The 12,546-nt window shown below is 38.0% G+C and overlaps 1 protein-coding gene across 4 annotated transcripts in view; it reads right to left on the minus strand.

The window, feature by feature from the left end:
* The window catches only part of CHRM2 (cholinergic receptor muscarinic 2), a 158,089-nt gene that overhangs the window by 21,037 nt on the left and 124,506 nt on the right, over window positions 1–12,546 (minus strand). The window lies entirely within an intron of this gene.

A 12,546-nucleotide genomic window follows, 5' to 3' on the forward strand; every position in this document is an offset into this window, starting at 1 on the left:
ATATCCAGAGCAAGAATGTGTCATGTGTGACTTCTGTTTAACTATTCGTAGTTTTAAAATATTTTATTTTAAGTTCCAGGACACATGTGGAGGACGTGCAAGTCTGTTACATAAGTAAACGTGTGCCATGGTGGTTTGCTGCACCTATCAACCCATCACCTAGGTATTAAGCCCTATGTGCATTAGCTGTTTATCCCGATGCTCTCCCTCCCCCTCCTGGATGGTACACTTTTGAAGGATAATGAACAATAATAAGCATTGTTAATGATGACTCAACTGATTTCCATGGTTAGGTGATATAGTGAACAGCAAATAAACAGGGTGGGGAAAGAAGTACATGATTTAGCAATAGCGTTCATGGGCAAATTTCATGACTAAATTAAATAAACCTACTATGTGAAATAAGCCCCAATCCCAAATTATCAATGTATCTAAGTGAGGGTTTTTTCTATAATTTTAAAATTTGATACTGCCTTTACTTTCTTGCAAACTACCTATTTGGCGTGATTAACTAACTGGTAGCTACTTCTATTGTTTTCTCCTCCTGAGTCACTATGTGCACATGTTTTTTTTTTTTTTTTTTTTTTTTTAAATTTAGGACTTTGGGGTGTAATCTGAGAGGGGTTCTTCTTTAGAATACATTTCATCTCAAAAATAAAATATTTAATTATGCAAGATGATGCTTTTTTCAGGAACTCAGGCAGATTGACAGTAGACACATTGTCCACCCAAACCACCTCTCCATTTCTCACGTTGATCTGTTTGTTTTTAAATAGCAATGTTGATCTAAACTCATGAAAAGGGAAGGGGTCTGTGATATTGAAATATGTGCATTGTCATTCCAGAGATGCTATTTCATTTCTCTGAGTTTGATTTTTGTCCCTGTGGCAATGAGGACATTTGACTCTAACATCTCTTTCAGCTCTAAAAGAGTCTTAGGATTCTAATTTTACTTGAGTTCTCTTAGGATCCATATGATGCTGACTGAGAGGTCAGAGATGATGTCACTCACTTCTCCCTTAGATCTGCATTTTCCTAAACACTGTACCCTGTGTATCTACAAAAAGAAAACAGCTCAATCTCTCTTGAATTTTTGCTAGTTTGGCTTTGTTGGCCTTATGGAAGAGGTCTCAGCTTTGTGTCAGCTGTGGTTTTCTTTGTCACTATCTTCAATCCTCCCACCTTCAATATCCTGGTACATCTCAGCTTCCTTCTGTGACCCTTCATCCATGCAGGCTTGAAAATTAGACTCAAATTGCTATCTGTATCTTCATTTCACTCTCAATATTGAAACGTACGAGCATGAACTAATTCTCTCAATCTAGCTCCATATATACCTACTAACTCACTAAAAGCTAGCTGTAGCACTGGAGCAAGAGATCATATATTAGAGAAGGAAAGCAATTTCCTTGGCAAGTTCATTTGTGTATTCTCTTCAATGTCATAGCAGAGGTTTGTCCTTGAAATAAGGGTGTTTTCTCACCCAGTGTATCCCTCTGGCTGTCTGATTCCTCAATTAACTGACACCTCTGTGCCAGTGATTTCATCCTGGACTTATTTAGTGGACAAACTAAATAGTGATCCAATGACTTACATGCTTATTTTACAGCATCACTGTAATTGCTGCCTATGTAGTCCTGCAAGAAGGGAGGGAAATTAAGGAAAGGCTTCTGGAGAGGGCGTGTTTTAAGACATGCTGCAACTATTTGCCAAGGGTAAGGAAGAGTATTCTGAGAATTTCCATTGGCAGCCTGAAATCTAAACAAAATTCCAAAGATCAGACAAGAATAAATTGTTTCCTGTAGAGCATTATGTTTTATATCGCAGAGCAGAATTCATTGCCAATGACGGGTGCATTAAGTCTCAAAGATATTATATCTTTCTTTTTAATTTAAAAATCACATGAGATTGATCTCTCATATATATTTTCTCTGCTTTGAAACCTTCATCTGCATTTGGACATTAAAAAGTAAAAATTATTTCTTTTTCCGATTTTCAAATTAGAGCATTTCAAGAAGTAAAACAAAGAAAAAATATTCTGGATCATTTATATTTGACTCACAAGGGCCATCCACTTTACTTGATTATTCAAGAGATGAGTTTCTCTAGCTGACTTCAGTGGATAAAACAGTGAACAGTATCAATATGTCTTCCATTGTCAAAGACTGTATAGAATGGTTGAAAGCACCTGTGAATTTTTATTGCTTTTGAAATCTTGTTTATCTTCCTACACACATACATGAGCATGCAATACACTCATACACATACACATGTACTATTTAAAAGTTTTAGATTACATTGTGTATATCAATGCATTATTTCACTGGGGCCAGGCAAAGGATTGAAGAGCAAAGGAAGGAAGCTGGCATAAGTTAACATGTACACACTGTGCAGCTGGTAGGCCTTGGAGTGGGGAAAATCAGAAAAGCTGTCAACTACTCCACTGTCGAGATACAGCTGGGTGAGAATGTGGACACAGAGTTGTCACATATTCAGAATTATAAAGAAACACTGAAAATCTGGATTTTTATACTTACTCTTTCAATTTTTAAATCTTGGCTCACAGTCGTAAAATACTGAGAAGCCAGCAAAACATGTTTGTGGAGAGCTTTGGCCTGTAGGCTCACACTCTATGACTTTTGCTGTTAGTACTGAGCAGTAACATTTTCAAATAAAGATAATCACAGACATTTTTATATGACATTTGAAAATATTCTAATGCATCATTTTTTATGGGTACATGATACTTAGTTTTGTGGCATACTACAATTTCATTAAATAATTCTCTATTGGTGACACTTAAGTTATTTCTAATTTTTTACTCTAGCAAATAATAGTGTAGCAAACTTCCTTGTACATGATTTTTTAAAATAGATCTCTGATTACTTTCTTAGGATAAATATCTATAAATGAGATCATTGGCCAAAGTTATATACATTTGCTATTTTGGATAGCACAATCCCAATCATGATTCATGATAATGATATTTTCCTATAGTTAGTAACAAAAATAAGAATAATTACTAAAAAGCTTTGTGAATCAGATAAATAAAATATTCTATTTGAAGTTTTAGCTATCATTTTATTGATTTTTGAAGTTTTATGCTGTTAATGTGTTTGACAATTGGCAGTTACATTTACCCTTTGTCCTTTTATAGAAGATATTTTTTACTTGTGTTTTATCTATTGATACTCATGGTATCAATTAAAAAGACTTTCTCCATCCCAAAGAAGTTAATATTTAATGATAATTCCTTTAGCTAATTTATATATTTTATAGTTTAAACTGTAATTTATATAAACTATATTTAGAATAAGGTATAAAAAGATCTAATATCAACTTTAAAAAATAGTTTAAAAATAAATCCAGAAACATTTATCAGGCAGTTTACACTTTCTCCACAAATTTGAAAGCTGGTTCTACCATTTATTAAATGATTCCATACACTGAGTTCTATTTCTGGGCTTTCCATTCTATTCCATTGCTGGATCTGTCTATTCTTACACCCGCAGGAATATTTTTTATTGTAAATTTTATAATATATTCAAATGCTCTAATTATAAGTACAACTTATTAGTGTTTTATTTTTAATTATCTTTATTATACTTTCATGCTATTTTATATGACTTAAGAAAAATCTGTGAATCCCTTTATCCTTATGAAATTATTTCTTTAAATTTTATGTATTTATTTTGAGACAGGGTCTTGCTCTGTTGCAAAGGCTGGAGTGTACAGCAGTGCAATCTTGGCTTATTGCAACCTCCGCCTTCCAGGACCATGCAATCCTCCCCCTTCAGCCTCCAGAGTAACTGGGACCACAGGTGTGCACCACCATACCTGGGTAATGGTTTTTAATTTTTATAGAGACAGGGTCTCCCTGTAGTGTCCAGGCTGGTCCTGAACTCCTGGGCTCAAATGATTTCCCCACCTTGGCCTCCTGAAGTGCTGGAATTATGGGCATGAGCGACCACACCCAGCCCTTTGTGGAATTGTTATCGGTCTGTTATAAATAATTAACATTTTTATAGTGTTGAGTATTCATATCAAGAAATATTGTTTACTTATTCAAGTTTTTTCTCTTGTCCCTTTCTGATGTGTTGTAATTTTTCAGTAAACAAATATTGAACATAAAATTTTTATAGACCTGTGTTTCTGTATGTATATTTGTGTATATCCTGCTAAGATCGACCTTGCTTATTTTTAGTTGCACAGTGAATGGAATCTTTTTGCCATTGTATTTCTAATTGTGATGTATGTGTATGTAGACAATTCACATAGACTATAGGGAATATGTTAATAAGATAAAATTATTAATTTTGTACTTTACTACACAACATGCGTAGGATATATTAATAAATAAAAGCTATTATTTTACTTTTGGCCACTTTCTCTGTATAAATAGTTGATATGTTAATGAGAAATTATGCTTATACAAAATTATGCTTATGTATTTATTAAAGTTAATTGTGTTCCACAGCCTTCTCACCTCTGAATAAGGATTGTTGTAATAACCTGGTGGCTATAGCAGTGAAGTTATAGATAAGAACAGAGAGTTTTCCAAAACAGTGAATACAGTATATAAATCTGCTTATCCCTTCTTCCCTATTAAACTAAGCTGAGATCGTATAGGATCTAGTCTCACTCATAATTTAGTATTTATCAAATAATTTAAGATACTTTTAAATTAGAAAATATCTAAAAAAATTAATATATTTGATTTTATTGTAACTTGAAAAATAACCTCATGGTTATGACAATTATTTGAATAAAGACAATAGTGCTAAACATCTTTCTTTATTGAAAAAGAGAGAATTGCTTGGACCTAGGAGGTAGAGGTTGTGGTGAGCCGACCAAATAAGTACCTCTCTATCAAATAAGAAATTGATGTGGCTTATGTAGTGTGGCCCAGCAAATAAAATGCGAGTTTATTTTTTAAGGCAAAGACATAATATTGATGATTATATTACAATGCAAGAGCAACTCAAAAATAACTTTCATATGGAATAACTACTACTGATGACATCTTCAGTAAGCATGGATACAGAATACATTACTGAATCTTCCGAAACACCATTGATGTTTGAGCTGTGACACTTTTGACTATAAAAATGACAGATTTATTTTTGCTTTAAAATGTCCCCTTATTTTCACTAAGGTCTGTCAGTTTGTGATGTGGAGGTCAGGAAAGGGGTTGGAGCATGAGAGCAGGTACAATCAGAGAGCTAGAGAGAGTATTTGGAGCGGCAAGGTCTTGATTTCACCTTTCACAATTAGTATTCTGCATTTACGTGGCATTGCAACCATCATGCTCAAGCAAACAACCTTTAAACAAAACAGTGGAAACATAGTCACATCAGTTTATTTATTTTCTTATTTATTTATCATTGTATGTATGAGGTAATTGGTTGGATTTTTTAAGACTTTTAAGTTGATGACTATGACCTCTATACAGGGTGAATTTGTGAGTGCTTTTTTTCTTTTGAAACAAAAATTATCAGGCATGGAAAGCATTTAGGATCTGTATTTTTCCTCATTTTACTTTTTCACATTGGGGTTGGATTTCTTTGATCATAGGACTTTGAAATGGCTTCTGAGGCTAATGTATGTAAAAGCTTTTCTTTACTAAGGAGATAGGGTCAAAACTATGCCCCAATCCCCATTATCATATTATTCCTAGCTTGAGCTTATTTTAGTGACAGGCAGAAAGCCACTAGGCTAAAGCTGTTTGCTTTACCATCTATGGCCATCTCTGGCACTTCTCCGTGTGCCTGTCAAGGGGCTGTGGCTTCATTTTCAAGGGAATGTGTGAACATGCGCTGCATTACATCTCTCTCCCCTGACTTCAGGGAGCTAATACTGAGAAAAACGAACAATTTTTGATTATCTAAAAACGATTGGCCCAATGTCAAAGGTGGTACTATTTTTATCCTGACTCTTATAGATAAGAAAACTAAGCCACATTAAATGGGTAAGTTATGTAGTGCCAGCTAGTAAGAGATGGTGCTCAGACTTGAAATCAAAGGAGTCTCATAGCTAAGCTTTTGCTCCTGATCATGCAAATGTCTCACTTTCTGAAGCAAGAGCATGTTATATCTGTGCTCTCTTCCTCTTTTTCTCTCTCTCTGTCTCTCTTGCTGTATGGGTCTGTGTAAAGATACTGCCATAACTCACTTCTATGAACAAAAATACCACTCGATGAATCAGGCTTACTATAAGCTCATCAATATCTATCATGACTGTATGACTGTGATAGTTAATTTTGTGTGTCAATTTGATTGTGACATAGTTCCTAGTTCTTTTTTTTTTAAATATATATATATTTAATTTATTTATTATTATTATACTTTAAGTTGTAGGGTACATGTGCATAACGTGCAGGTTTGTTACATATGTATACTTGTGCCATGTTGGTGTGCTGCACCCATCAACTCGTCATTTACATCAGGTATAACTCCCAATGCAATCCCTCCCCCCTCCCCCCTCCCCATGATAGGCCCCTGTGTGTGATGTTCCCCTTCCCGAGTCCAAGTGATCTCATTGTTCAGTTCCCACCTATGAGTGAGAACATGCGGTGTTTGGTTTTCTGTTCTTGTGATAGTTTGCTAAGAATGATGGTTTCCAGCTGCATCCATGTCCCTACAAAGGACACAAACTCATCCTTTTTGATGGCTGCATAGTATTCCATGGTGTATATGTGCCACATTTTCTTAATCCAATCTGTCACTGATGGACATTTGGGTTGATTCCAAGTCTTTGCTATTGTGAATAGTGCTGCAATAAACATACGTGTGCATGTGTCTTTATAGCAGCATAATTTATAATCCTTTGGGTATATACCCAGTAATGGGATGGCTGGGTCATATGGTACGTCTAGTTCTAGATCCTTGAGGAATCGCCATACTGTTTTCCATAATGGTTGAACTAGTTTACAATCCCACCAACAGTGTAAAAGTGTTCCTATTTCTCCACATCCTCTCCAGCACCTGTTGTTTCCTGACTTTTTAATGATCGCCATTCTAACTGGTGTGAGATGGTATCTCATTGTGGTTTTGATTTGCATTTCTCTGATGGCCAGTGATGATGAGCATTTTTTCATGTGTCTGTTGGCTGTATGAATGTCTTCTTTTGAGAAATGTCTGTTTTTATCCTTTGCCCACTTTTTGATGGGGTTGTTTGTTTTTTTCTTGTAAATTTGTTTGAGTTCTTTGTAGGTTCTGGATATTAGCCCTTTGTCAGATGAGTAGATTGCAAAAATTTTCTCCCATTCTGTAGGTTGCCTGTTCACTCTCATGGTAGTTTCTTTTGCTGTGCAGAAGCTCTTTAGTTTAATTAGATCCCATTTGTCAATGTTGGCTTTTGCTGCCGTTGCTTTTGGTGTTTTAGACATGAAGTCTTTGCCCATGCCTATGTCCTGAATGGTACTACCTAGGTTTTCCTCTAGGATTTTTATGGTATTAGGTCTAACATTTAAGTCTCTAATCCATCTTGAATTAATTTTCGTATAAGGAGTAAGGAAAGGATCCAGTTTCAGCTTTCTACTTATGGCTAGCCAATTTTCCCAGCACCATTGATTAAATAGGGAATCCTTTCCCCATTTCTTGTTTCTCTCAGGTTTGTCAAATATCAGATGGCTGTAGATGTGTGGTATTATTTCTGAGGACTCTGTTCTGTTCCATTGGTCTATATCTCTGTTTTGGTACCAGTACCATGCTGTTTTGGTTACTGTAGCCTTGTAGTATAGTTTGAAGTCAGGTAGCGTGATGCCTCCAGCTTTGTTCTTTTGACTTAGGATTGTCTTGGAGATGCGGGCTCTTTTTTGGTTCCATATGAACTTTAAAGCAGTTTTTTCCAATTCTGTGAAGAAACTCATTGGTAGCTTGATGGGGATGGCATTGAATCTATAAATTACCTTGGGCAGTATGGCCATTTTCACGATATTGATTCTTCCTATCCATGAGCATGGTATGTTCTTCCATTTGTTTGTGTCCTCTTTTATTTCACTGAGCAGTGGTTTGTAGTTCTCCTTGAAGAGGTCCTTTACATCCCTTGTAAGTTGGATTCCTAGGTATTTTATTCTCTTTGAAGCAATTGTGAATGGAAGTTCATTCCTGATTTGGCTCTGTTTGTCTGTTACTGGTGTATAAGAATGCTTGTGATTTTTGCACATTAATTTTGTATCCTGAGACTTTGCTGAAGTTGCTTATCAGCTTAAGGAGATTTTGGGCTGAGACAATGGGGTTTTCTAAATATACAATCATGTCATCTGCAAACAGGGACAGTTTGACTTCTTCTTTTCCTAACTGAATACCCTTGATTTCTTTCTCTTGCCTGATTGCCCTAGCCAGAACTTCCAACACTATGTTGAATAGGAGTGGTGAGAGAGGGCATCCCTGTCTTGTGCCAGTTTTCAAAGGGAATTTTTCCAGTTTTTGCCCATTCAGTATGATATTGGCTGTGGGTTTGTCATAAATAGCTCTTATTATTTTGAGGTACGTTCCATCAATACCGAATTTATTGAGCGTTTTTAGCATGAAGGGCTGTTGAATTTTGTCAAAGGCCTTTTCTGCATCTATTGAGATAATCATGTGGTTCTTGTCTTTGGTTCTGTTTATATGCTGGATTATGTTTATTGATTTGCGAATGTTGAACCAGCCTTGCATCCCAGGGATGAAGCCCACTTGATCATGGTGGATAAGCTTTTTGATGTGTTGCTGAATCCGGTTTGCCAGTATTTTATTGAGAATTTTTGCATCGATGTTCATCAGGGATATTGGTCTAAAATTCTCTTTTTTTGTTGTGTCTCTGCCAGGCTTTGGTATCAGGATGATGTTGGCCTCATAAAATGAGTTAGGGAGGATTCCCTCTTTTTCTATTGATTGGAATAGTTTCAGAAGGAATGGTACCAACTCCTCCTTGTATCTCTGGTAGAATTCAGCTGTGAATCCATCTGGTCCTGGACTTTTTTTGGTTGGTAGGCTATTAATTATTGCCTCAATTTCAGAGCCTGCTATTGGTCTATTCAGGGATTCAACTTCTTCCTGGTTTAGTCTTGGAAGAGTGTAAGTGTCCAGGAAATTATCCATTTCTTCTAGATTTTCCAGTTTATTTGCGTAGAGGTGTTTATAGTATTCTCTGATGGTAGTTTGTATTTCTGTGGGGTGGGTGGTCATATCCCCTTTATCATTTTTAATTGCGTCGATTTGATTCTTCTCTCTTTTCTTCTTTATTAGTCTTGCTAGTGGTCTATCAATTTTGTTGATCTTTTCAAAAAACCAACTCCTGGATTCATTGATTTTTTGGAGAGTTTTTTGTGTCTCTATCTCCTTCAGTTCTGCTCTGATCTTAGTTATTTCTAGCCTTCTGCTAGCTTTCGAATGTGTTTGCTCTTGCTTCTCTAGTTCTTTTAATTGCGATGTTAGAGTGTCAATTTTAGATCTTTCCTGCTTTCTCTTGTGGGCATTTAGTGCTATAAATTTCCCTCTACACACTGCTTTAAATGTGTCCCAGAGATTCTGGTATGTTGTATCTTTGTTCTCATTGGTTTCAAAGAACATCTTTATTTCTGCCTTCATTTCGTTATGTACCCAGTAGTCATTCAGGAGCAGGTTGTTCAGTTTCCATGTAGTTGAGTGGTTTTGATTGAGTTTCTTAGTCCTGAGTTCTAGTTTGATTGCACTGTGGTCTGAGAGACAGTTTGTTATAATTTCTGTTCTTGTACATTTGCTGAGGAGTGCTTTACTTCCAATTACGTGGTCGATTTTGGAGTAAGTACGATGTGGTGCTGAGAAGAATGTATATTCTGTTGATTTGGGGTGGAGAGTTCTATAGATGTCTATTAGGTCTGCTTGCTGCAGAGATGAGTTCAATTCCTGGATATCCTTGTTAACTTTCTGTCTTGTTGATCTGTCTAATGTTGACAGTGGAGTGTTGAAGTCTCCCATTATTATTGTATGGGAGTCTAAGTCTCTTTGTAAGTCTCTAAGGACTTGCTTTATGAATCTGGGTGCTCCTGTATTGGGTGCATATATATTTAGGTTAGTTAGCTCTTCCTGTTGGATTGATCCCTTAACCATTATGTAATGGCCTTCTTTGTCTCTTTTGATCTTTGATGGTTTAAAGTCTGTTTTATCAGAGACTAGTATTGCAACCCCCGCTTTTTTTTGTACTCCATTTGCTTGGTAAATCTTCCTCCATCCCTTTATTTTGAGCCTATGTATGCCTCTGCGTGTGAGATGGGTCTCCTGAATACAGCAGACTGATGGGTCTTGACTCTTTATCCAGTTTGCCAGTCTGTGTCTTTTAATTGGAGCATTTAGTCCATTTACATTTCAGGTTAAGATTGTTATGTGTGAACTTGATCCTGCCATTATGATATTAACTGGTTATTTTGCTCGTTAGTTGATACAGTTTCTTCCTAGCCTCGATGGCCTTTACATTTTGGCATGTTTTTGCAATGGCTGGTACCGGTTGTTCCTTTCCATGTTTAGTGCTTCCTTCAGGGTCTCTTGTAAGGCAGGTCTAGTGGTGACAAAATCTCTAAGCATTTGCTTATCTGTAAAGGATTTTATTTCTCCTTCACTTATGAAACTTAGTTTGGCTGGATATGAAATTCTGGGTTGAAAATTCTTTTCTTTAAGAATGTTGAATATTGGCCCCCACTCTCTTCTGGCTTGGAGAGTTTCTGCCGAGAGATCTGCTGTTAGTCTGATGGGCTTCCCTTCGTGGGTAACCCGACCTTTCTCTCTGGCTGCCCTTAAGATTTTTTCCTTCATTTCAACTTTGGTGAATCTGGCAATTATGTGTCTTGGAGTTGCTCTTCTCGAGGAGTATCTTTGTGGCGTTCTCTGTATTTCCTGGATTTGAATGTTGGCCTGCCCTACGAGGTTGGGGAAGTTCTCCTGGATGATATCCTGAAGAGTGTTTTCCAACTTGGTTCCATTTTCCCCCTCACTTTCAGGCACCCCAATCAGACGTAGATTTGGTCTTTTTACATAATCCCATACTTCTTGCAGGCTTTGTTCATTTCTTTTTCTTCTTTTTTCTTTTGGTTTCTCTTCTCGCTTCATTTCATTCATTTGATCCTCAATCGCAGATACTCTTTCTTCCAGTTGATCGAGTCAGTTACTGAAGCTTGTGCATTTGTCACGTATTTCTCGTGTCATGGTTTTCATCTCTTTCATTTCATTTATGACCTTCTCTGCATTAATTACTCTAGCCATCAATTCTTCCACTTTTTTTTCAAGATTTTTAGTTTCTTTGCGCTGGGTACGTAATTCCTCCTTTAGCTCTGAGAAATTTGATGGACTGAAGCCTTCTTCTCTCATCTCGTCAAAGTCATTCTCCGTCCAGCTTTGATCCGTTGCTGGCGATGAGCTGCGCTCCTTTGCCGCGGGAGATGCGCTCTTATTTTTTGAATTTCCAGCTTTTCTGCCCTGCTTTTTCCCCATCTTTGTGGTTTTATCTGCCTCTGGTCTTTGATGGTGGTGAGGTACTGATGGGGTTTTGGTGTAGGTGTCCTTCCTGTTTGATAGTTTTCCTTCTAACAGTCAGGACCCTCAGCTGTAGGTCTGTTGGAGATTGCTTGAGGTCCACTCCAGATCCTGTTTGCCTGGGTATCAGCAGCAGAGGCTGCAGAAGATAGAATATTTCTGAACAGCGAGTGTACCTGTCTGATTCTTGCTTTGGAAGCTTCCTCTCAGGGGTGTACTCCACCCTGTGAGGTGTGGGGTGTCAGACTGCCCCTAGTGGGGGATGTCTCCCAGTTAGGCTACTCAGGGGTCAGGGACCCACTTGAGCAGGGAGTCTGTCCCTTCTCAGATCTCAACCTCCGTGTTGGGAGATCCACTGCTCTCTTCAAAGCTGTCAGACAGAGTCGTTTGCGTCTGCTGAGGTTTCGGCTGTGTTTGTTATTGCCCTGTCCCCAGAGGTGGAGTCTACAGAGACAGGCAGGTTTCCTTGAGCTGCTGTGAGCTCCACCCAGCTCGAGCTTCCCAGCAGCTTTGTTTACCTACTTAAGCCTCAGCAATGGCGGGCGCCCCTCCCGCAGCCTCGCTGCTGCCTTGCCGGTAGATCACAGACTGCTGTGCTAGCAATGAGGGAGGCTCTGTGGGTGTGGGACCCTCCCGGCCAGGTGTGGGATATGATCTCCTGGTGTGCCTGTTTGCTTAAAGCGCAGTATTGGGGTGGGAGTTACCCGATTTTCCAGGTGTTGTGTGTCTCAGTTCCCCTGGCTAGGAAAAGGGATTCCCTTCCCCCTTGCGCTTCCCAGGTGAGGCAATGCCTCGCCCTGCTTCAGCTCTCGCTGGTCGGGCTGCAGCAGCTGACCAGCACCAATCGTCCAGCACTCCCCAGTGAGATGAACCCGGTACCTCAGTTGAAAATGCAGAAATCACTGGTCTTCTGTGTCGCTCGTGCTGGGAGTTGGAGACTGGAGCTGTTCCTATTCGGCCATCTTGCTCCGCCCCCCCCCAGTTCTTTAATCAAACAAAAATCTAGGTGCTGCTATGAAAGTATTTTGTATATATAGTTAACATGTACAATCAGTTG

This window comes from Macaca thibetana, chromosome 3, assembly GCF_024542745.1.
Source record: "Macaca thibetana thibetana isolate TM-01 chromosome 3, ASM2454274v1, whole genome shotgun sequence".
NCBI lineage: Eukaryota > Metazoa > Chordata > Mammalia > Primates > Cercopithecidae > Macaca > Macaca thibetana.